General features: G+C 36.6%; 1 long non-coding RNA gene across 1 annotated transcript in view; it reads left to right on the forward strand.

The window, feature by feature from the left end:
• Window positions 1-18,230, forward strand: part of LOC134484393 (uncharacterized) — a 194,101-nt gene extending 175,871 nt beyond the window's left edge. Inside the window, exons 4-5 of the long non-coding RNA XR_010061839.1 lie at window positions 4,197-4,280; window positions 17,985-18,230. This is a non-coding gene — a long non-coding RNA (uncharacterized LOC134484393). The remainder of the gene's footprint in view (window positions 1-4,196; window positions 4,281-17,984) is intronic.
• The last annotated feature ends 4,841 nt before the right edge of the window (window positions 18,231-23,071 follow it).

Consider the following 23,071-nt stretch of genomic DNA (forward strand, 5'->3'; position numbering starts at 1 on the left):
CAGATGTCATGATACCATTTTAAAAACTCTAAAAATGTGTCAGTCTCTTAAGACTGAAAAATATGGTCATAGAAGTAGAATATCATACGAACACACATAATTCCTGAGCCTTCATTTATGCCAATCCAAACCATACTGTGAGAAAATATAGGTAAAATTCCCCTCACAATAATCTGAAAATATAAAATAAAATATTGTGGATAAAATATTTAAAATGCAAAGAGCACTATGAATTACCTAGAAGTGATCCTGAATAGAGACAATTGTTCTCTGAAAGATTAAGTTTCTTAAAGCTGAAAATACATTCATAAAATAGTAGAATTCAAAGTGAACACAGAAAACACGTTATCTTTCCTGTTTTCCAATTTCAAACCATAGGAGGGAAATCAAGGAAATATTCCACTTGAAACACTCTTAAAGTATATAACAAAATACCGTAGATTAGCATAGTTTTAAAGCATAATATTAGTTAGAAGACATATGAAGTAACCATGATTTATCCAGAATATATATAAGAACGTTCCAGCTGATGTTCTGAAGAACCTTAAAGACTTGAATAAATCAAATCTTTTATAGTTTTAAGGATAAGTAGATAATATAATAATGTCAATTTTTGATTAATTAAAAAGTTAATGCAATAAATATTGATTAGAAAATTTTACTACAATAAATCACCTACTTTTACGAAACTCAAGAATTTGACTATAATTATTCTGCTATGGGACAGAGGACAACTTTAAAATACAAAGTGCTAACATGTCTAGGGAGATAATTTTAAAGAGAAATAAAGAGGGAGGAAAAATATCATGAGATTAAAAAAAGTAAGAGTTACATTCTTATGATGTTGTTGGCAGAGTAAATATTTCAAAAGATTGGAGCGTCCAGGATTGATTTATTGTTTTAAAAGTGAGGTTACATACCAGCAGGAGGATGGACTATCGGATCAGATCTCAAGAAAATGCCAAATGTTCTAGTTAGTACTACTATGTTTTAGTAAATATAAAATGCCAATGTGGGAAATTGAAGGTTTTATTCACAACACAAGTTCCAGTTCATAATCAATGGAATCCAAGAAAAGAACACAAGGCAGCAGCATGAAATGAAAGACGAACTCTGCTTATTAATCTGCTCAGCTACATTTTCTCTATAACCTCCTCAGCTTACTAGTTCTGGTACCATCCACAGTGGGCAAAGTCCCCATACATAAACTAGCCATCAAGAAAATGCAATACACTGATGCCTACAAGCCATTCTGATGGAGTCAGTTGCTCAATAATGCATTGTTTAGACAGCCACAATAAGCAATCACAGTAAGCCATAAAAGGAAAATAGAAAACTTAGTCAATGCAAGGTAAGAGTACCCCTTCATGAATGGAATTTGAGGTCAAAAGTGAAGTTCTATGTGAGGAAGAAATTAGAAGGAATTATGCCAGAAATCACACATTATTTAAAATAAAAGTGATAAGACAAAGCTACAAATAAAATATTGTTAAGTTTGACATTTTGAAACCTCTTCTGGAGATTGAAAAGTAGCCTCAGGAAATGGATTTTTGGCTGGCAGCACCATTGAACATCGAGTATTTGGTGGAGGATTTTCCATCAGAAGCCTTAGCTTTACCACAGAGGCTAGGTACAAAATACAAATCATAGTCAGTCAACTGATTGCCATATCTTGTAATCCAAACAAAAGGAACAGTTCATTTATTCATGATTTGGTGATGACTCTAACTCATTTCAGAGTCATAGATATTGCCAGCATATAGAAAACCATAAGACCCATTGTCAAACAGCAGTATTTTCCGCATTGCCCACAGTCACCATAGTAATACCAGTGGTGAGCTCTACAGTATTATTTGTTTCTGTTTCCTGTTTTTGCAGCTTATAAACCTTGTTCCTTGGACCCAAAGAGAAGTTTCAAATAAAATAATGAACAATTTTTGCATTGAAAGCTATTGGTGGTTTGTAGTGTAGTTAAAAATGAGGACCTCAAACAATCTTCACTCGGTCTTCTTCTTTTAGGATTGGGGTTGATTCGGTTTTGCTTTTGCTTTTTGTTTCATTTTGTTTGTTTTTTTGTTTAATTATGTTTTCTTTTTCTTTTTGTTATTTGTACATACAGAGATCAAGAAGTGATCAGAAGAATTTCAAGTTCAAATTCAGATGGCTGGGAAGAACCCAGTCTTTCTACCACGTCCACATTGTTTGCTGTACTAGGGAATTTCTCTTGCCTTTAATGTTGCCCATTTCCACTTTTTGGATCCTTTTATCTTGGCATAATTAATACTATAAATATATTATAATTATTTGAATTTCAACTCTGAAATTCTAATTGCTCTATCTCCCTCCCAAAACCAGAGATATGGATTGAGTCTTGTTTGGTCACGTTTTGATTCTTAGATCGGGAATCTTCCTGCAAACACTGAAGGTCCTGTTCCAAAATTGATTCTGTATAGTTTAATAAAGATGCTCTTGGCCAATCAGTTGTGTGAATATCTAGTATTCCTGCAAACAGGCTAGTAGACACAAGGGTGAAGAAAGGATTTAAGGGTGGAGTAATAGCTACCAGTCAGGTGAGATCTAGTATGGAGTGGCCATTGGTGTAGCAGGCAGGATGTTAGAAACACAGTAAGATGAGGGCATATTGGGGTGCTGAGCTATGACCAATGAAACTGAGCAATTGAGCTAGGGCTCATTTAGAGGTGTTGAGGAGGGAGTAAAAAGGACAGCTTGCTATTTGTTAGAGGCTTAAAAAACTTGACAATAGAGCTAAAGCACATCAAAAGTTCCTCAGCGTATGTGGCTTTCAAGTGCATTCTAAGGGAACCTGATCAGCTCTGGTAGCTTGGTCTTCCTGGAGCTTACACTGAGGCAATAGGAAAAACCTTCTGCAGAGTCTTATGAGAGCAATCCATGACCACAATGAGCATGTCCAAATTGACCTTGACCATGAGAGTTAGAGCTAACCCACATGTATCTTTTGATTATAACCATTTCTTCTATGTGATCTTTTAGTGCTCTATTTGCTAAAAACTATTAGTGAAGAGGGTAAAATGATTCTAAAGGCTATTCTTGTTTGTCAACTATTCATCTGAGATTATTTAATCCCCAATGATAGAGGGAATATGTGAAGAATTTCTTAATAATATAAGGTCAATGTCAAATGTGCTTCTTATATGGATCTTTGGAGTAGGATGTTGCATCTTTACCCTAGAATTTTATCAAGATCTATTCTTTATATTTATTTTTTCAGGCATCTGCAGATACATCCCTTTGAAAAATGAATCCTTCTCACTAGAGACCATAGAGAGAACCTGCATTTCAATGATAATTAAATGTCATTTCAAGACATCAAATCAAAATATCAAAGTGAGAATGGAATAAATTTATTAGGACAGTGTTTTGCGAACAACTTCTTTCACAAACAGCCTTGGAAGGAGAGTTCTGAAATTTTGCATTTTATATTTGACTTTGCTCGTACTCTGACACAATCAACTCAGAGCTGTTTGGGACTTTATGGGCAATTAAACACGACAAACAGAGCTGAATGCATCATATACTCTGTCGTCTGTGTTAATATGGCTACAGTGAAGAACAACCATGCTAAAGCTATTCATCTGTTTTTCAAACAACATCCTCATACAAGTGTGGACTTCTGTGGGTTATTGTATGAATAGGTTAAAACACTGGCTGAGAGTTGCCAAGGCAGATGTGGGATGGTACATGCTTGGGGCATGAAAGGCCTGTGTGTAGATCATAAACAACTTCATAATATTCATTGCTTTAATAATTACTAGGAAGTGGACTTCTGTAAAATAACTTCAGAAGACCAGCATGGTAGGCAAACAGTAACTGATTCCCTGGAGATTTAAATGATCTGGCTTGTGAAACATGGACTTAGAAGTAGAGACATGTCAGAACATGAAGACTGGAAAATCAAACCTCTGTTGCCTCTTAAGTTTCCCTACCCCATGGTTTGAGGCAAACAGCAACAGATTTTTTTGCACTGAGGAATAGAATAAAAGCCAATTTGTTCTAAATCCCTGTCCTATGAAAATACTGAAGTCATCTGTGACGCACTTCAACTCTCAGCATGGTTGAATGTCTGCTGTCAGCATGGGCTTTTACAGCCATCCCTTTTATAACTGCAGAGCTCCAAACTGCTTCAGCAACATCATTATATTCTCTTTCTGTTGCAGGGAGATTAGATCACTGTGACTACCTATGCAGTCTTTCTCTACCTTTAAAGATCCAAGGAACTATTCTCACTCCAGTGACCTGTTGTAAGTAATCTTGAATCGCATTGTTGTTGTTAGTAGATCTAATCTCTTCGAATCCCAGAAGACCATGTGTCCAAAAAAGTTGATTGAGGAAGTCTTGGGTGTTTCTGTAGTAGGGACAGGTGTGATTGATGAACAGGAATGCCTTCCCAGACTAGATCTTGCAGTTCATATACACCTGAGCCATTCAGACAGCGTGCAGCTTCCCAGAAATGAATGTTCAGTTGAAGATACTGGTCTGTTTGAGAATTGCAATCCCAGTCTATTCTTAACTATGCCTTTTATTTGAATCCCCATAGAAAACATGGAAGAATGAAGCTTTTACTTTTTCATGTTTGCACTCACAATGCTACCAAACCCTCACATACATTAGAAAATGCATACTGAAAATTTATCCATATACTTATGACCAGATGAGACACCAAGCCTTTTAGACTAATAATCTAATGGGTTCTAGGAGTTTACAAATAGTCAGCCACTGTTAAATTATGTGGTCCGTAGTCTGTGATCATTTTGAACAATCAGATTCCTCTATACAGAGAGATTCATCCTTTACTATCTGTTGGGAACACCAACTACTACACCAGGTATCTAGAGAAGACCTTTTATGGCAGTTTGTCTCTAGTAAGAGTTTCAGCTAAGTTACAAATTTCCAATGGACACATTCCCGTAGTCTGACTTTCAAAGGATGCTTTGATACAGCCCTTCTTATTTTCTATAGTTCTTGGCAACAGAATTAAAATATCAATTGTAATCTATCAATGAAATGCACCCTAATTTATTTGCATTAGTGCATCAGAGAGAAGGATTATAGGATGAACAAGAATTGAAAAACAAGATGTCCTTCCTTCTGAGGACCAAGACCAGGAAATCTGAACTACATAGAAATCTGAGACAAGTTGTCTGAAGTTTGTTCTTTCCTTCAATCATGGATCTCCTAGTGAAGGAGCTCAGGTCTCATGAGTTGGCAAAAAATAACTTTATTGCTGAGCCAGGTCAACTGCTGAATACCTCTTTCATGGACCTGAAGAAACTCTGTATTCATCCTGCTATAATGTGTATATATCTATGTATCATTCATAGAATGGACACTTTACTGTTTGTTTGAAAGCAACAGTTTGTCCCTGAAGAGACACTAATTTCTTCTTTCGCACATTATTTCACAGGCTGATGGTGGGTCTCATAAGTTTATTCTGGAAGTTGCTTTACAATAATCATTCTCTGATCTGGAAGAGACCCTTTTTAATGTTATGAGATCTGTTAGAACCATCTCAACCATCATTTTCCATTCCCAGTTTAGTACTGAATCATTCTAAACTAAAGGTCTGTGGTCTCTGATAAAGGCAGCATCTCCCCAGACTAGTATTAATATTGCTCTTGGCACTGCATTTATGATACATCAATGTGATTTCCTTACCATTTTCATCCCCAGGAGAGTTTTTCAATTCTTCATTTCATCTGATGGGTCTAATCTACATCGTCACCCAGGATGATATTTGAGAGTTTTGCTAAAAAATTTTAAAAAAAGAAAGAAAGAAAAGAAAGGAAAAATGCAAGCTTATTTCACCAATTGACTCAGAAAACTTAAGTGTTAGTCAGTGGAAATACTAGTGGAAAGATTGAGATGATGAAGTTTCAACTAGAAGGACTGCTCTCTCCCAGATATTAGTGTAAGAAACAAACTGCACTCTTGGTATTCAAAGCATGGAGGAGTTTGCTCTGAGCAGAGGACACAATACTTTTCTCTCCCTTATTATTTAGGACCTTTTTATATTTTACGAAAAGAATTAATGCCATGAGCTCTCAGGAAAACATCTGTGACCATCCAAATACTTGGCTTTTGGAGTAAGGAAATGAATGATATAAAATCTCTGACTTCCAGCGGCATAAGAACTGCGAAGTCCAGATGTTTCAGAGAGGCTCACAGCTCTTGATTCCCATATGTGTAAGGCTCAGATCTAATCTATCTCTTCAGTGATCCTCCTCAACCCCTACCAAGGATTCACTGAGATTTCCCAAGGACCACATATTTCTTCCTTTTTTTTTGACACCAAGTCAGAAGACCAGCTTCCTTCTCCCCATCACTGATCTCTTCATCCTCTTTCTTCTCACTCCCCAATGGCTCGTTTTTCTGAATTACAGGCCAGTTAGTAAACTCTAGAGGTCCTGAAGGAATATTTGAAAGGGAGTTGCAGTCACAACAACACTTGTGACATCACAGAAAAAGCCTACCTGCTAAATAGCTTCCTTACATGAACCAGATACAAGGGTGCCCTTTCCTGGTATGTCTCTTGTGACACAATGGAAACCTTTACGAACTCCATCTCTCTAAATCTACAAACTTATCTTTGCTTCATTAGTGGTTACATGCTCTAAATGGTGAAATTTGGTCAGGGACCTGGCATGGGTAGAAAAGATTTAGGAACATGGAGTGTAGGAGATTCTTCTAGATAATAATTTATTCCTAGGTACATTACTGTGAAATACAGTTCAAATTCTAGGATTTCTCTGTATCACAAAGGCCAGTATTTTCCCTACAGACCTTTAGTTTTAATGAATACTGTATTTCACTTCTTACTGTATATTCCTTGATAGGTGATTTTATAAATGTTCCTGAATGTGTACTCAAACATTCTAATTTCTAACTCATTTTTTGCAATGATTTCTCAACAAAGGCGCACAGCGATAGACTGAGTATAACAGTGTAAATATGGTGTAGCGACATCAAACGATAAACTCCAAAATTATATTTTATCCAAAATTTCCAGATATCAGTTAAAAAAGGACCATATGGAGCATAGAATTTTCTTTTCTAGTCACTTTTGATATCATCTGCAAAAATATCTACATTCTAGTGTCTCAGGCCCAGATTTAATTGTTTAGGATGTTTTACCATGTTTCTTTCTTAAGGCCAAGCAGAAGGTAGAGGAGGATGATCACAAAGAAGAATGGCTTCTGGACCAGTGAAACCTCAACTTCAATAGGTTCATAAGAACAGGAGAGAGTCTACTTGGCAATGCCATTTGTGGATTCTACCTTCTTGACCTATTTGCGCAGAATCCATGTTAAAATTCCACCTAACTTCATAATTGTAGGAGTCACCAAAAGTATATATAACAGCCACCAAATTAAATAAGACTGATGAAGCTAAGAAGTGCATTGTACCAGGACCTGGATGTAGATATTTCCTGAGAGACATAGCTAGAGAATGTCAATTACAGAAGTGAATGCTAGTGGCAAACCAGTGAACTGAAAACGGACCTCTTGTTGGTAGATTTTGAGAAAGGATTACAAGAGTTGAAGGTGCTTTCAACACCATAACAACAACGGTACCAATGAACCAGAACTTCCTGGTACTAGACCAATATTAAAAGACTTTACATGGACAGACCAATTTCTCTAAATGGATATGTGGCAGATGATGATCTTAATGGACACCAATGGAAGGAGAAGCCCTTGATCCAAGCCAGAATTGTCTTATAGTTCAAGGGATTGTCAAGGGGCAGAAAGTGTCATTAAAGAAGGGATAGTGAATAGGTAGGGATTTTATAAGAAGGAAAATTAGAAAGAAAATAATATTTTACAGGTAAATAGAGAAACATCTAGTATAAAAAAAAGGAATTAAATTTGCTAAAAAATAAATAAACTCAAGATATAAAAGATAAGAAAACAGTCATCTAATCAAACCCATTGACTCGAAAATCTAAAGTGGTATTCAGAGTAATACTAGTGGAAAGACAGAGATGATGAAGTCTCAACTAGAAGCACATCTCTCTCCCAAATATCAGAGTCAGATAAAAACTGCACTATAGGAATGCAAAGCATAGAGGTGTTTACTCTGAGCTAGGGACACAATACTTGTCTTTCCCTTCTTCCTTAGGACGTCTTTCTTTTGGACAAAAAAAAAAAATAAAGGCCATGAGGTCACAGCAAATCAACTGTACTGTTCCCAAAACTTGGCTTTTGGAATAAAGCAATGAATGATATAAACACTCTGACTTCCAGGAACCATAAGAACTTGGAATTACAGATGCTTCTGAGGAGCTCTCAGCTCCTGATTCCCATATGGTGAAGGCTCATATCAAGGCTATCTCTTTAGATACTCCAGTCAACAGGTATGAAGTATGCACTTAGCATTCCTAAGGATGACATATTTTTCTCTTATTTTAATACCACGGCAGAAGGCCAGGTTCCTTCTCCCCATCATTGTTGGGCACTATGGGAGTAGAAGCCTTTTGTCCTCCCTAGCTTTGTCTCCTAGTTCAAGGGAATGTCAATTGGCAGAAAAGGGGGTTTGAAAAGAAGGAAATGGAACAGATATGGATCTTAAGGGCAGGAATCTGGGAAAGGAAATAATATTTTAAATTTAAATATAGAAACAGCAAGTTAAAAAAAACAATAAAATTTGCTAAAGAGTAAATATAATGAAAGATAAGAAAGAAAACTGACAATTAATCACATATATTGACTCGGAAATCCAAAGTGGTATTCAGAGTAAAACTAGTGGAAAGACTGAAATGATGAAGTCTCAAACAGAAGCACTTCTCTCTCCCAGATATCAGTGTCAGACACAAATGGCAGCATAGGTATCCAAAGCATGGTGGAGTTTACTCTGAGAAGAGGACACAATACTTGTCAATCCTATCTTCCTTAGGACACGTTCTTTTTTACAAAAAGAATAAAGGCTGTGAGATCTCAGGAAAACAACTGTGCCCTTCCCAAAACTTGGCTTTTGAAATAAAGAAATAAATGATATAAATTCTCTGACTTCCAAGAACTATAATAACAGGGAAGTCCAGATGTTTTTGGGAGGCTCCCAGCTTATGTTACCCTTATATTGAAGGCTCAGATCAAGGCTGTCTCTTCAGCCATCCCATTCAATCTGTACCAATGACTCACTGAGCTTTCCCAAGGACCATGTATTTCTTCCTTTTTTTATATCAAGAAAGAAGGCCAGCATCCTTCTCCCCATCTCTGATCTCTTCATCCTCTTTGCTTTCACTCCATAATGGCTGTTTACTCTGAATTAGAATTCAATTAGTAAACACTAGAGGTACTGAAGTGATATCTGATAGGGAGTTTCAGTCACAACAATACTTGTGACATCACAGAAGCTAGGGCTTTCCAGGTTACAAGAGATGTTTCAGGGAGGGCCTAATGATTATGTCATTGAGAAGTTCAATGGTATACCTGCTAAACAGCTTTCCTTACATAGACCAGATTCGTGGGTGCCCATTCCATGTATGTCTCCTGTGACACAGTGGAAACCTTTACATACTCCATCTCTCTTAAGCTAGAGATTTCTCTTTGATTTTTTAAGCAGTTACATGCTTGGGATGGAAAAAGTTAATAAGGGCCTTGGCATGGGTAGAAAAGTTTAAGGAACATCTAATGTAGGAGGTTCTTCTAGATAATATTTTTATTCCCAGGTTCATTCCAGTGACATAGAGTTCAATTTTCTTGGTTATCTATGTATCACAAAGGCCAGTATTTTCCCTACAGTCCTGTAATTAAATGAATATTTTATTTTACTTTCTTATTGTACTTTCATTGACAGGGCTTTTCATAAATATTCCTGAAAGTGTACTCAAATATATTGATTTCCAATTCCATTTTCTACAATGATTTGGCAACAAATTGTGCCTAGCTATAGACTGAGCATAATGGTGTAAATACTGTGTACTCACTTCAAATGATAAACTCCTAAATGCTTATTTCATCTAAAAATTACCAGACATCAGCAACACATGGACTATAGAATTCGGTTCTCTAGTCCCATTTGATATTAATTCTGTACTACCTATCTTCCTGTGTTCCCATGGCCAGACTTGATGGTTTTGGATGTTTTAATATTATTCTTTCTTAAGTAAAAACCTTAGATACTGGAGGATAGGCAGGGAGAAGAATGGCATTACCACCAGTCAAACCTCAAATTCATTATGTTCATAATACAGGATGGAGTCCAATTGACATTGTCATTTCTGAATTCTACATTCTTTACCTAGTTGGGAAGATTCTATGTTAATATTCCACCTAACCACCTAGTTGTAGGAGCCACCAAAAGTATATATATATATACCAAAACGATATAAAATTGATGAAGCTAAGAAGTGCATTATGCCAGGAACAGATATAGACCTTTCCCGAGAGACACAGCTAGAGTATGTGAAATACAGTGTTAAATGATAACGGCAAATCCTGAACTGAAAATGGACTTCTTGTTGGTAAATGTTGAGAAAGGATTACAAGATGTGAATGGGGCTTTAATCCCCATAAGAACAATGCCAATGAACGAAACCTTTCTGGTACTAAATCAACATTCAAGATTGCACATTACAGACCAATGGCTCCAATTCCATATGTATCAGAAGATGGTCTTGGTGAGCAACAATGGAAGAAGAGGCCCTTGGTCCACCCTAGGTTTGATTCCCAGTTCAACGGAATGTCAAGAGGCAGTAAGGGGGTTATAGAAAAAGGGGAATTGGACAGGTCAGGGCTCTTTTGGAGAGGAAACTGGGAAAGGAAATTATATTTGTAAAGAAAATATAGAAGTATCCAATTAAAAAAGCAATAAATTGCTTAAAAATGATATAAGTAAAAGAAAAGAAAATTGTCAAGGAATCATACGTATCGACCAAGAAATTTAAAGGGTACCTGTCAGGGAATTGTAATCAGAGTAATACTAGTGGAAAGACTGAGATGATGATGTCGCAGCTAGATGCACATCTCTGTCACAGATATCAGTGTCAGAAACAAAGTGCACTATAGGAATCCAAAGCAAGGAGGAATTTACACTGAGCAGAGGATACAATACTTGTCATCACTCCTTCCTTAGGAACTTTTTCTCATGGAGAAAAATAATGAAAGTCATGAGCTCTCAGAAAAACAACTGAATCCTTCCGAATCCCTGCCTTTTGGAATAAAGAAATTAATAATAAAAAATCTCTGACTTCCAGGAGCCATAACCAGCAAGGAATGGCAGATGCAACTGAGAGGCTCTCACCTCCTGAATCCAATATGTTGAAGGTTCAGATCAAGGCAATGTGTTCAGTGTACCCTCACAACCCCTACACAGTACCCAGAGCTTTCCCATGTACCATGTATTTCTTCGTTTTTTTAAACTAAAACATTAGGCCAACTTCCTTCCCCCCATCTCTGATATCTACATCCTATTTGTTCTCCCTCCTAAATAGCTGTTTAAACTAAAATAAAGGCCAATTAATAAACCTTAGAGGTACTAAAGGAATGTCTGAGAGGCAGCTGCAGTCACGACATTACTTTTGATATCACAGAAAAAGCTAGGGCTCTCTAGGTTGCAAGAGATTTTTTTAGATACGGCCTAATGACATTATCCCTGAGAATTGCCATGGCCTACCTGCTAAAGATCTTTCTTAATATTGACCAGATTCTAGGGTGCCCTTTCCAGGAGTGTCTCCTTTGACACGGTGGAAACATTTATGCAGAACATCTCTCTAATGCTAGAGAGTTCCCTTTGCTTTATGAGTGGTTACCTGCTCTGAATGGACAAAGTTATTCAGTGTCTTGGCATGTGTAGAAAATACCTAGTAACATGGGATGTAGGAGAGCCTTCTGGATAATTTTATTACCAGGTCCATTCCTGTGACAAACAGTTCAATTTCCTAAGTTCTATCTGTTTCCCAAAGGGCATTGTTTCCCTACAGATATTAAAATGAGTGGATTATGTATTTAATTTTCTAATTGTTAATTCCTTGATAGGGGACTTTATAGATATTCCTGAATGTGTACTCAATAATTCTGTTTTCCAAATCTAATTTTTTGCAATGATTTTCGCAACAAAGCTGGCCAAGCTAAAGAGTGAATTTAATAGTGTAAATATTGTGTACCTACTTCAAATGATAAACGCCCAAATTTTTATTTAATGCAGAAATTACCTGACATCAGTGAATCAAAAGACAGAATGGACTATAGAATGCAGTTCTGTAGTCACATTAGATATTATTTCTTTAATATCTACCTTCCTGTGTTCCAAGGGTGAGACTTCAGGCTTTTGGATGTTTTACAATGATACTTTCTTCAAGCCAAACAATAGATACAGGATGATGAGAAGGGAGAAGAATGGCTTGATTTCCAGTAAAACCTCAACCTCAATAGGCTCATAAGAACAGGAGGGAGTATATTTGGTATTGTCATTTGTGGATACTCCATTCTTCACCTAGGAGCACAGAATCCATATTAAAATTTCACATAATTTCATAGATGTAGAAGCCACCAAATATATATATATATATATATATATATATATATATATATATATGTAGAGAGAGAGACAGAGACAGAGACAGAGACAAGGATAGATATCTACATAGATAACTAGATAGATAGATAGATAGATAGATAGATAGATAGATAGATAGATAGATAGATCAGCCACCAAAATTAGATATGATTAAGATTAATGAAGCTAAGAAGTGCATGATTCCAGGGACAGGTTATATATATTTACTGAGAGACACAGCTAGAGCATGTTATTTACACAAGTGAGTGCCAGTGGCAAACCAGAGATTTGTAAATGGACCTCTTCTTGGTAAATTTTGAAAAAGGTTTACTAGAGCTGAAGATGCTCTACCCCATCAGTAGAACAATGACAATGAACAAGAACATTCTGGTACTATACAGGTATTCAAAGACTGTACATGGGCAGACCTATGGGTCCAACTGCATATGTAGCAGAGGATTGCATTGTTGGACACCAAAGGAAGGAGAGGCCCTTGGTTCTCCCTAAGTTTGACTCCCAGTTCAAGGAAATGTCGAGGGGCAGTAAGGGGGGTTTAAATGTAAAGGAAGGGAAACATTCAGGTCTCTTATGGAGAGGATACTGGGAGAGGAAAAAAACATTTAAAATGTAGATATAGAAATATCCAAAAAATATTAAAATTAACTTAAAAATTAAAAAAAAAAATCAAAGAAATATAAGTAAATAAAACTGCAAGGTAATCAGACATATTGATTTAGAAATCTAGAGGGACACTGTCAGGGAATGGTAGTCAGCATAACACTAGTGTAAAGAATGAGGTGATGAAGTTTCAAATAGAAGCGTTTCTCTCTCCCAGATGTCAGTGTCAGACAGAAACTGTACTATAGGAATCCAAAGCTGGAGGAGATTACTCTGAGTTGAGCATACAATACTTGTCTTTCCCTTCCTCCTTAGGTCTTTTTCCTTTTGGGGGAAAAAATAAAAGGCATGGGCTCTCAGAAAAAAAAAAACACTATACCTGTCCCAACACCTGACTTTTGGAATAATAAAATTAATGATAAAAAATCTCTGATTCCCAGGAACCATAACAAGCAAGGAAAACCAGATGCTACTGAGAGGTTCGCACTTCCTGAATCCCATATATGGAAGGCTCAGATCAAGGCTATGTGTTCAGTGAACCCTCACAACCCCTACACAGCACTCACTGTGCTTTCCCATGTACCACATATTTCATTTTTTTAAACTAAACAGAAGGCCAACATTCTTCTACTCATTTCTGTTATGTACATACTCTTTGTTCTCCCTCCCAAATGACTGTTTGTACTGAAATAGAGGCCATTTAGTATTCCCTAGGTGTACTGCAGGAATATCTGTGATGCAGTTCCTTGTGACATCACAAAAGCTACTGCTCTCCAGGGTACAATAAATTTTTCAGGGAGGGCCAAATGATGATGTCACTGAGAACTGCCATGGCCTACCTGCTTTCCTTATATTGACCAGATTCAAGGGTGCCTATTCCAGGAGAGTCTCCTGTGACACAGTAGTAACCTTTGTACTATATCTCTCTACAGCTGGAAACTTCTCTTTTCTTCGTCAGTGGTTACAGGCTCTTAATGGACCAAGTCCGTTAGGGGCTTGTATTGGGTAGAAAAGATCTAGGAACATGGGTTGTAGGAGATTCATCTGGATAATAACTCTATTACCGGGTCCATTCCTGTTACAAACTGTTCAATTTTCTAGATTTTCCCTCTTTCTCAAAGGCCATTTTTTTCTCTACAGGCATTTAACTGAGTGAATTTTGTATTTCATTTTCTAATTGTTCATTCCTTGTTAGGGGACTTTATAGATATTCCTGTATGTGTATTCAAACATTCTGTTTACCAATTCTAGATTTTTGCAATGATTTTGGCAACAAAGGTGGCCAAGCTATAAAGTGTATTTGCAAGTGTAAATATTGTGTATCTACTTAAAATGATAAACTATCAAATTTTTATTTTATGCATATACATAGCTGCCTGAGTAAATAAAAGGAGAGCAGGGACAATTGAAAATATTTCTGTAGTCCCATTAGATATCATTTCTGTAATATCTAACTTCCTGTGTTCCAAAGGGTGATATTTCAGCATTTTGGATGTTTTAAAATGATTCTTTCTTCTGGCCAAAGATAAGATAAAGGAGGATTGACAGGGAGGGAAGAACTTGAGGTCCAGTGAAACTTCAAATTTAATAGGCTCAAAAAACAGGAGCGATTCTATTTGGCATTGGCATTTGTGGATTCTACATTCTTGACGTAGCTGCTCAGAATCCATTTTAAATATATATATATAAAATCAGCCACCAAAACTAGATAAGATTGATAAACCTAAGAAGCACATTCTGTCTGGAACCAGATGTAGATCTTTCCTTGGGACACACCTAGAGCATGTCAAATACAGAAGTGAATGTGCTGTTGCAAAAATATAAAAATAAAAGTAGTCTTTTACTCCGCTAACACTGTCACTGTAGTTTCCCAAGCCTCTGCTAGATATCTTGGTTGAATACAGCCCTACTCCTCATCTGCCCAGTGTCTCTTACTGACACACACATTCTTACACTCAAATCCTCACATAAAAGAACACACAACAAAATAATCTTTGACCCAATTGATAAGATATAATAGCCCACTTAAGCATACCAAGCCTGGTACCATCCATACCTTTGGAACATTAATAACAACAAGTAAATACACAGAGCAGAATCTTAACTTCACCTGCCATGGCTTCTCACCTCTCCTCTTTCTGTCTCTCCTTTTTCCTCTAGTCTCTTCTACTTCCTTCAAACTTCTTTCCTGCCCATCCTTCCTTCCTCCAATGATAGGCCTCCTTCTATACTGGACCTGCCCCTCACCTGTACTTCACAAATTTAATGGAAAAGTGGTTTTGCAGAATTCACCTGAGTTCTGAGTACAGGACAAGGCAGCTGTCCTTAGAGCAGTGGATTAGCATCAAAATACAGATAACTTCAGTGTAAACAATGTTTCCCCCTTTTTGTCCAGTTAAACAGACTTTTCATTTATATATCAATTGAGTAAGATTATTACCATTCAACAATTTATAAAGCATTTGATATATTCAACACCCAGACTGTTACTATATCAGTTAGAAATAATATTTAGTTCTTCATTTCAGCTTGAGAAAGGCTTAAAATCTATATTATGTCTTGGCTAGCTTGTATACTATCTGATAACTATCCAAAAAATATCTATATCCAGATTTATACGGCCTGATAAGCAATGAGACTATAATCAGTCTCCAAACGCGCCAGAAATCTGAGAAAGACCAAATATCTATACACATAGGAAGCCTAAGACGACTTCTAGTACTGAGAGGTTGTAGAGACAAATTTCCACTAGCACAGTCCACTGTTAGCAACATGTGAGTGGGATACTTCCTACACTTTTCAGTGTTTTTTCCTAAATATTGACTTTAAAATGCATTTAGCATAATAAATATTGAGGAGGATGGAGTGAGGGAGGAAACTGAATGGGAGGGGAGGTAGGGAAGGGAGTGGGCTTTGGAGGAATTAGTTATAGGGAAAGCAGGGAAAAGAGAATGGAAATCACAAGTGTGGGGTGCACATCTCAAGGAAGATCCAGAGAACTGGGAAAGGCGAGTCCCCAGGATGTCTATTGGGGTGACTGTAGCAATGAGGGTACAGATCCTTAATTTGCCAATTCTGTAGCCAGGAATGACTCACAGTGATGTGACAAGGAAAAAAACCCACCCATTAAACCTTCAATCAAAAGTGAACACAGCCTACAAGATCTTCAGAGACAAAGATAGAAACAGTAGACATGGAAGGAATTTCCAACCAATGGTTATTACAGATTGAGACCTACCGTGAGCAATCACCTATCTCTGATACATTAAAGATATTCTCTCATGCTTGCAGACAGATTCCTAGTATAACTTTCCTCTCTGTGACTCCACCCTATAGCTGAGAGAAACAAGTGTAAAGATTCACCACCAAACATTAGCTGGAGCTTGGGGAGTCTTTAAAAAAACAGGTGAAGAATCGAGGCCCAGATAATATGAGGGACTTCACAGAAAGACCAATAGAATCAACTCATGGGCACTCTTGGGGTTTGTCAAAGACTGAACCACTAACCAGAGAGTGAATATGGACTGAGCCTGAGCCACCAGGACATAGGTAGGAAATATATAGCTTTGTCTTTTTATGGGTTCCCCTGACAATGGGTGTTGGCGTACCTTGAAGATGGAGCACCGATCTTGGGATGTAAAGTGAGTAAATAAATGAATGAATTTTAAAGAAACAGATGTCCCATCTACATACAACATGTTTTGGGGAAACCCAATTCTAGTTGTTCGGTACCCACATGAAGACAAAGCCTGTGGATTGCCTATATCCTTAGAGGCCATAATCCTTTTCATTCTGTTCTTCCATCTGTGTCCCCAAGCACCACCCCTGGTATGGCTAATGGATGTCTGCTTCTGTCTGAGTCAGCAGCTTAGTGGAGTGTCTCAGAGGGAAGCCATGTTAGACTCCTTTCTCCAAGCATAACAGAGTGTCAGTAATAGTGTCAGGGATTGGTGCTCATCCATGGGATGTGTCTCGATCTGCACTAACCATTGGTTGATATTTCCTCACTCTCTGTTCTATGCACGGCGCCTTCATTTCTTGTGGTCAGAATAAATTTTGGGTCAAAAGTAGGTGTCTTTATCACTCCATTTGGGTTGCTCTCTGGCTACCGGAGATTGCTTCTTCAGGTCCATATCACTGAGGCTGTGAGTCTCAACTAAGGAAACACCCATTGATTCATGGGCATCTTTTACCCCAGCTCTCTGCCTCTTTCTGGATATGACCTCTACCTCCTCAACCCATTCATCTAGGCTGCTGTGTCTGTCCTCACTAGCAGATGGTGTGATCACAGAGACTAGATATGCAAGGTGAGGAGATACCCGAGGGTTCCCCTCCTGCTCAGAGGAGAAAAGGCTGGGAGAAGGATTGTGAGAGGGGTGAACTGGAGGGCGCAGTGTGCAGCATGTAAAGTGAATAAATAAACAAATAACTATGAAAATAACTAAGTCTACTTGAAGGTAAGAAGAAGGTGTGTGTGTGTAAATAAGTAAGTAAACTTGAATGTAAGAGCAGTGTGTGTGTGTGTGTGTGAGTGTGAGTGTGTGTGGCTGTGTATGTATTTGTGTGTGTATGATATATATATATATATATATACATATATACAAATACATATATACATATATATACATATATATACATATATATATATATATATGTATATATATATGAAGTTAAAAACAGGTGGGTGTATGTTTAATATTAAATTATCACATTTGAGAAAACAGTAGTCTATGCAGAAGACAGGACAATTTAGTCACTATATTTACAAAAAATGGTGTTTGCTGCAGATGAATGAATGATTCGGTGATTAATAGCATTACCTGTTCTTCCAGAGAACCCGTTGACAGCTCACAAGTGGCTGTAATTTCAGCATCACGGAACCTCACACCTTCTTCAACCTCCTGGACAGTAGGCATGCATGTGTTGCACATGTGAACAAGCATATGTACAACTAAAAGTATAAAAACAGAAGAGCAGTTCCTGCTTGACATAATTTGATTTTCGTGAATATTCATAGTAATGATCACAGTCAAATAAACACTTTATTGTTCTATAGTGCAATCAAAACCACTAAAAGGTAATGATCACATAAGTCACTTAAAATCTATTTATTTAAAAAATTGCAATAAAAATTTGCAGAAATGAAATTAAAATTTTATTAATATACGAATTAAAAAATATTAATATTCTCATATAGAGCTGAAAATAATAATTTACACATATTTCTTTGGCTTGTATAAATATTGCAGTTTGTGGTTAATTTGCTACTGGTTTTTGTAGGAATTCTTTTCCAGGTATTAGCCCATAAACTCTATAAACTCATGAAGAATACACTACAGGAACGTAGGCTCTATTGTGTTGAATCCAGGAAGGTTGCTACATGTTTTCCTTCTTGTCTGATCAATTTTCTCTACGTACATTACAAGGATATTTTTGTTCATGGATTCTTCCACTTTTGTCAAGCTGATAGCTGATAGCTGATTACTGGAGAATATTTAATTTTTGAAGATCATTTTTGAAGATATTTCCTAATGTCTGCACTATCTATGATATAGATTTTCAAATGTGTGGCCAAAGGAACAGCTATCAAGGGACTAAACATGACTTTTAACTAGTGTTGCTTTGTCTTTTTGAAAGAAGTAATCGGAAAGGGATGCTGTTTGTTTTAAGGGACTCTGGGGGGAAAACAGGAAGGAGGACAGCATTTGAGACATAAATAAATTAAAAAAATAAATAAATACAAAAAATAAAGAAGAATTCAAACTATACAGGAAAAACCGATTTAATTGCTAGGAAACAGTATGGTTTTATGTCGTGTCCTAATTCCTGAATTTTTATACTTTAAGCAATCTAATGACTAATTCTCAAAAATCAGAAAATTGAAAAAAAATTGTTACAAGTAACACAGTAGGTTTACCAAATCATAACAACAATGTTTCTAGAACTGTACACTTTCTATGCCCATATCCAATCCAGAAATCCAGTTAACATTTACTTATTACATATCTTAAGTCATTCAGTTTTGTGATAATTCATTACTATTTTTATCTTCTGTGACCACACCTTTGAAGATAACTACTTACCTTGCAAGAATGTCTCTGAATTTGGATTTGCTCAGTAGTTTTCCTCTTTTAGGTTGAGATTATATGTACTTGACACAGATACCACAAAGTGTTTCTTGCTTCGCTTATCGCAGTTAAGCATTAGGAGGATATCTGTCATCTTAACAAGAACCAAATATGGAGCAATGAAATTATTTTAAATTATTTTCCTTTCATATTTAAAATATTTTAATGTATTTTCTTTTGTATTTCCTTTTAAAGTAATAGAAGTTAAAAGAGAATTACTTAATGCCTATGGAAAGACTGTGTGTCTCTTCAATACTTTATGCATTGCTTTCAACATCTCGTCATTTTTTTACCAACATTTTGACCTGAATGGTCCTTACTCCATGTAAGTAGACTCAGAACAATGAGTCTGAGGAGAATATAATTACTGTCTTTCTGTATGGGTGACTCATGCCTAAAACAATACTGTAGTTTTGGTGTCATGGTAATTTGTCAATGTCTTCAATATTTTCAGCACACTTAAATGGAATTTTATTTTTGTTTCATTATATTCATAAAGACTCAAGATTCTAATTTTATATTATTTTATTTTACTGTTGAATAGCAACCTGAATCTAATTACATAACTCTAGCTGACTTTTATATTTGTATTCGGTCACTTGTAAACCCACTTCAGTTCCTGTATGTGAATGCCTATTTGTGTGTGTGTGGATGTGTGTTTGTAAGTGCATGTGTGTATGTGTGTGTGCCTGTGTGTGTGTGTGTGTGTGTGTACATGTGTGTGTGTTTATCTGAAACTATGATATTGATGTTGAGAATCACCTGGCTGAAATTCTTTTCCACAGCCCTTTTAGAAATCAAAAAGTGGAGGAAAGACTACTCCTGTTCCAAAATAATAGACACTGGGTGAACAGAACTGAAGTATGGACTGATCAAATGGTACACAAAGCAGAGGTTAACAATTCACTCTCCTGAGAACTAATTAGCAGTTCCAGTCCAATGCAAAGAATTTACATGTACTGAGGAATATGGAATTGTATCATAACAAGGTGAGATCATGTACAAACAATTTCTGAAAGATTTCCAAATAGCTAAGAATGGATACAGAGAATTTTCAAGACCCTGAGACAATAACATGTGGTTTAAACTCTGTCCAGAGGAAACCACTTAAGTACAGGATTAATCTACTAAAGTAAATTAGTAGCAAGCATACTTTACAATTGTTTGCAATTAAGCATGGTGGTGAATAAAGAGAACACTTTAAAAAAAGGTATGTTTCTTAAAGTTTGTTTCAAGACAGCAAGAAAAAGCACAGTTATTATTTTTTTTTCTTTCTTTCACAGACTTTGCACCTTTTTGAAAGAGCACTTTGGGATCCTTTATTACCTATTTATTATCAGAACTTTCTTCAGACTCAGAGTTCTTTTCAGTCCTGTCTTTACTTCTTCGTACTTTAAGCAAAGATGATGGGTTCAGCATGGATATCACTGTGGTATGGAAGATGACCAATAATTTTTCAACTCCTTGTGGGTGGTTAGATTTGGATCTCAAGTAGTTTTTTCCCAACCCTACAAAGCAACCTATTCCCCATGAAACAATTGCCTTGTGGGAACATACCTCACTACTCATTTGGGCTGCAGAATGAAGCAGGGCCATACAGTGGACAAAGGCCATGGCTGGCAATAGGCAGCACTCAATTATACAAAAAGTGTGAAGAAAAACGTCTGTGTGGCACATCCCTCCTGAGAGATTCCTCAGATCTCACTTTCAAGGCTCTCCATATATTGGGTATGACAGAACTAGTGTAACCAATTTTCAGGATACATAAGTTCATCAGAAAAATGTACATGGGGGTGTGTAGAGATGGACTGGTGCAGATAACAAAGGCAATGAGAGCAGGATGAGGGTTGACAGGAGGAAGCATTCTCCAGGTACCTCAAACTTCTTGGCGATTGAAAAGCATTTGACAGACAAGTCCTTTTCCTGCCACAAAGAGCAATTGACACAATTAACACTCATCTCCTGGAAGACAGAGCATTAAGCCATTAGAAGGATTCTTGCAGATAAGAGATATTGATTTTTTAATACTTTTAGACACTCAGTTACATCAGAGTCAAAGTCTTTCTCTGTAGTCACAAAAATCAAAGCTTAGAAGTGATTTATTCTCACAGATTTTCATATCTAATACTTTCTCTCTTAACACCAGGAGATTTTCCAAAGTGTGTTAAGCATTGAGTCAAGTGTCCAAATATTTACAAAGCTGGTGCAAACTTGTAGTCTTTGCACTAACGCTGTTCAGGCAGAAATTTTCCCATGGGTGAGTTCAGTTTCACATGCTCTATAAGCAATCATTGAAATTAAGGAAAAGAAAACCTTGACTGTATCTCAACTTTTTCCCCATTCTAATCAGTAACTAGTTATAAATGTTATGCAGAAAAATAGATCAACCTACTTATTTCTATGCTTTTGTATTGCCACAGGTATAGTCTCTCCAACCACCCTGTGTGTGTGTTGGGCCCCGATTATTCTCTGATTGCTATTATGAATATTCAAACCCACACAATAAAGGTATAAATTCCTCAAGACCCATTATTTTTGAAGATAATGCAAAATCAAATAATCATTTGATAAATAAATGATAACTGGTTTTAATACATAGAATTAAAGGCAAGGCACATATTGATATCTACACAGTAAGGAGGTCATCAGAGAAGCTTTTTAAGATGTGTAAAGTGAGACATGGAAGTGAAGAATGATCAACCAAACAACACCATACCCCTTCGTGCCACAACCTTCAATATGACAGATGGTATTTGTAACTTAATAATTAACGTCTCTTTATAGAACATGTTTTTTAGCAGGAGTATCACTGCATAGGCGTTAAATTTCTATTTTCTTAATATTTTTCGTGATATTCTATCAACCAGACTTTTGATTTAAATAAAGAAAAAAAAGAATAAAAGATGTATTGTCTTGATATGTAGTACGGGCTAACCTGAAATTCCTAATTTCTCTGTCTCAGTCTCTTGAATGTGAGTATTCTAAGAACAGGATATGGTGCCTGACTTGATAGAAATTCCTTCCTATTCTTTAATCTCAACATCATAGAATTCCAACAAACTACCTGTATTTCTGTACACATAGTATTTATACAGTTCATCCCTCTTTGCTCATTTTTGCATATGGCACCTGTGGTGTGATTGCTTGGTTACTTTCATGGAAAATTGTTCAGTTCCAGCAGAGCCTAGTCTGTTTTCAAATATCTACCTTTTCTTCTCTCTATAGTTACACTCTGGTTTTCACAATGTCACTGCTAAAGTAGCTGTTAGCACTGTGGTGGTGACTACTTTTCATCTTGTTCACATTGTTGCCTTATATTGAGACTGAGTATGGACTGCAAAGTTCTTATCATTATGTTTACCATCCTTACCAATATCTGAGCTCTCATGTAATGAGGAACTCCAGTGCTAAGCGTACTTTGGTTCCTTGGGGATTCTGCCTGTCCCTTCCCATTATATCTTCTGAAGTTCAGTCTCATGTCCCTCAAATATTGGAATGTGGCAAACTCATTTTTCTCACACTCTGATAACTTTTCCCTTCAAATGAGATGTCCTTTCCTGTTTTGTGGAGTGTATATGTCTTTGCTGATGTTTGGGTTTTCTTGACAAAAAATATACCACTTTTTCCTGACAAGTGTAGAGTAGGAGATATCACCAGCCTCTTAGATTCTCTCTCTATTCACTTGATATAATGAAATGTCAGAGGTATGTGAGTAGATCAGCACATGGTTAATCCACAAATCAAATGTGATCTTCAGTATTTCCAAATTTTAGATAAATAAACATGTTATC

The sequence above is a fragment of the Rattus norvegicus genome, chromosome Y (assembly GCF_036323735.1).
Source record: "Rattus norvegicus strain BN/NHsdMcwi chromosome Y, GRCr8, whole genome shotgun sequence".
Classification (NCBI taxonomy): Eukaryota; Metazoa; Chordata; class Mammalia; order Rodentia; family Muridae; genus Rattus; species Rattus norvegicus.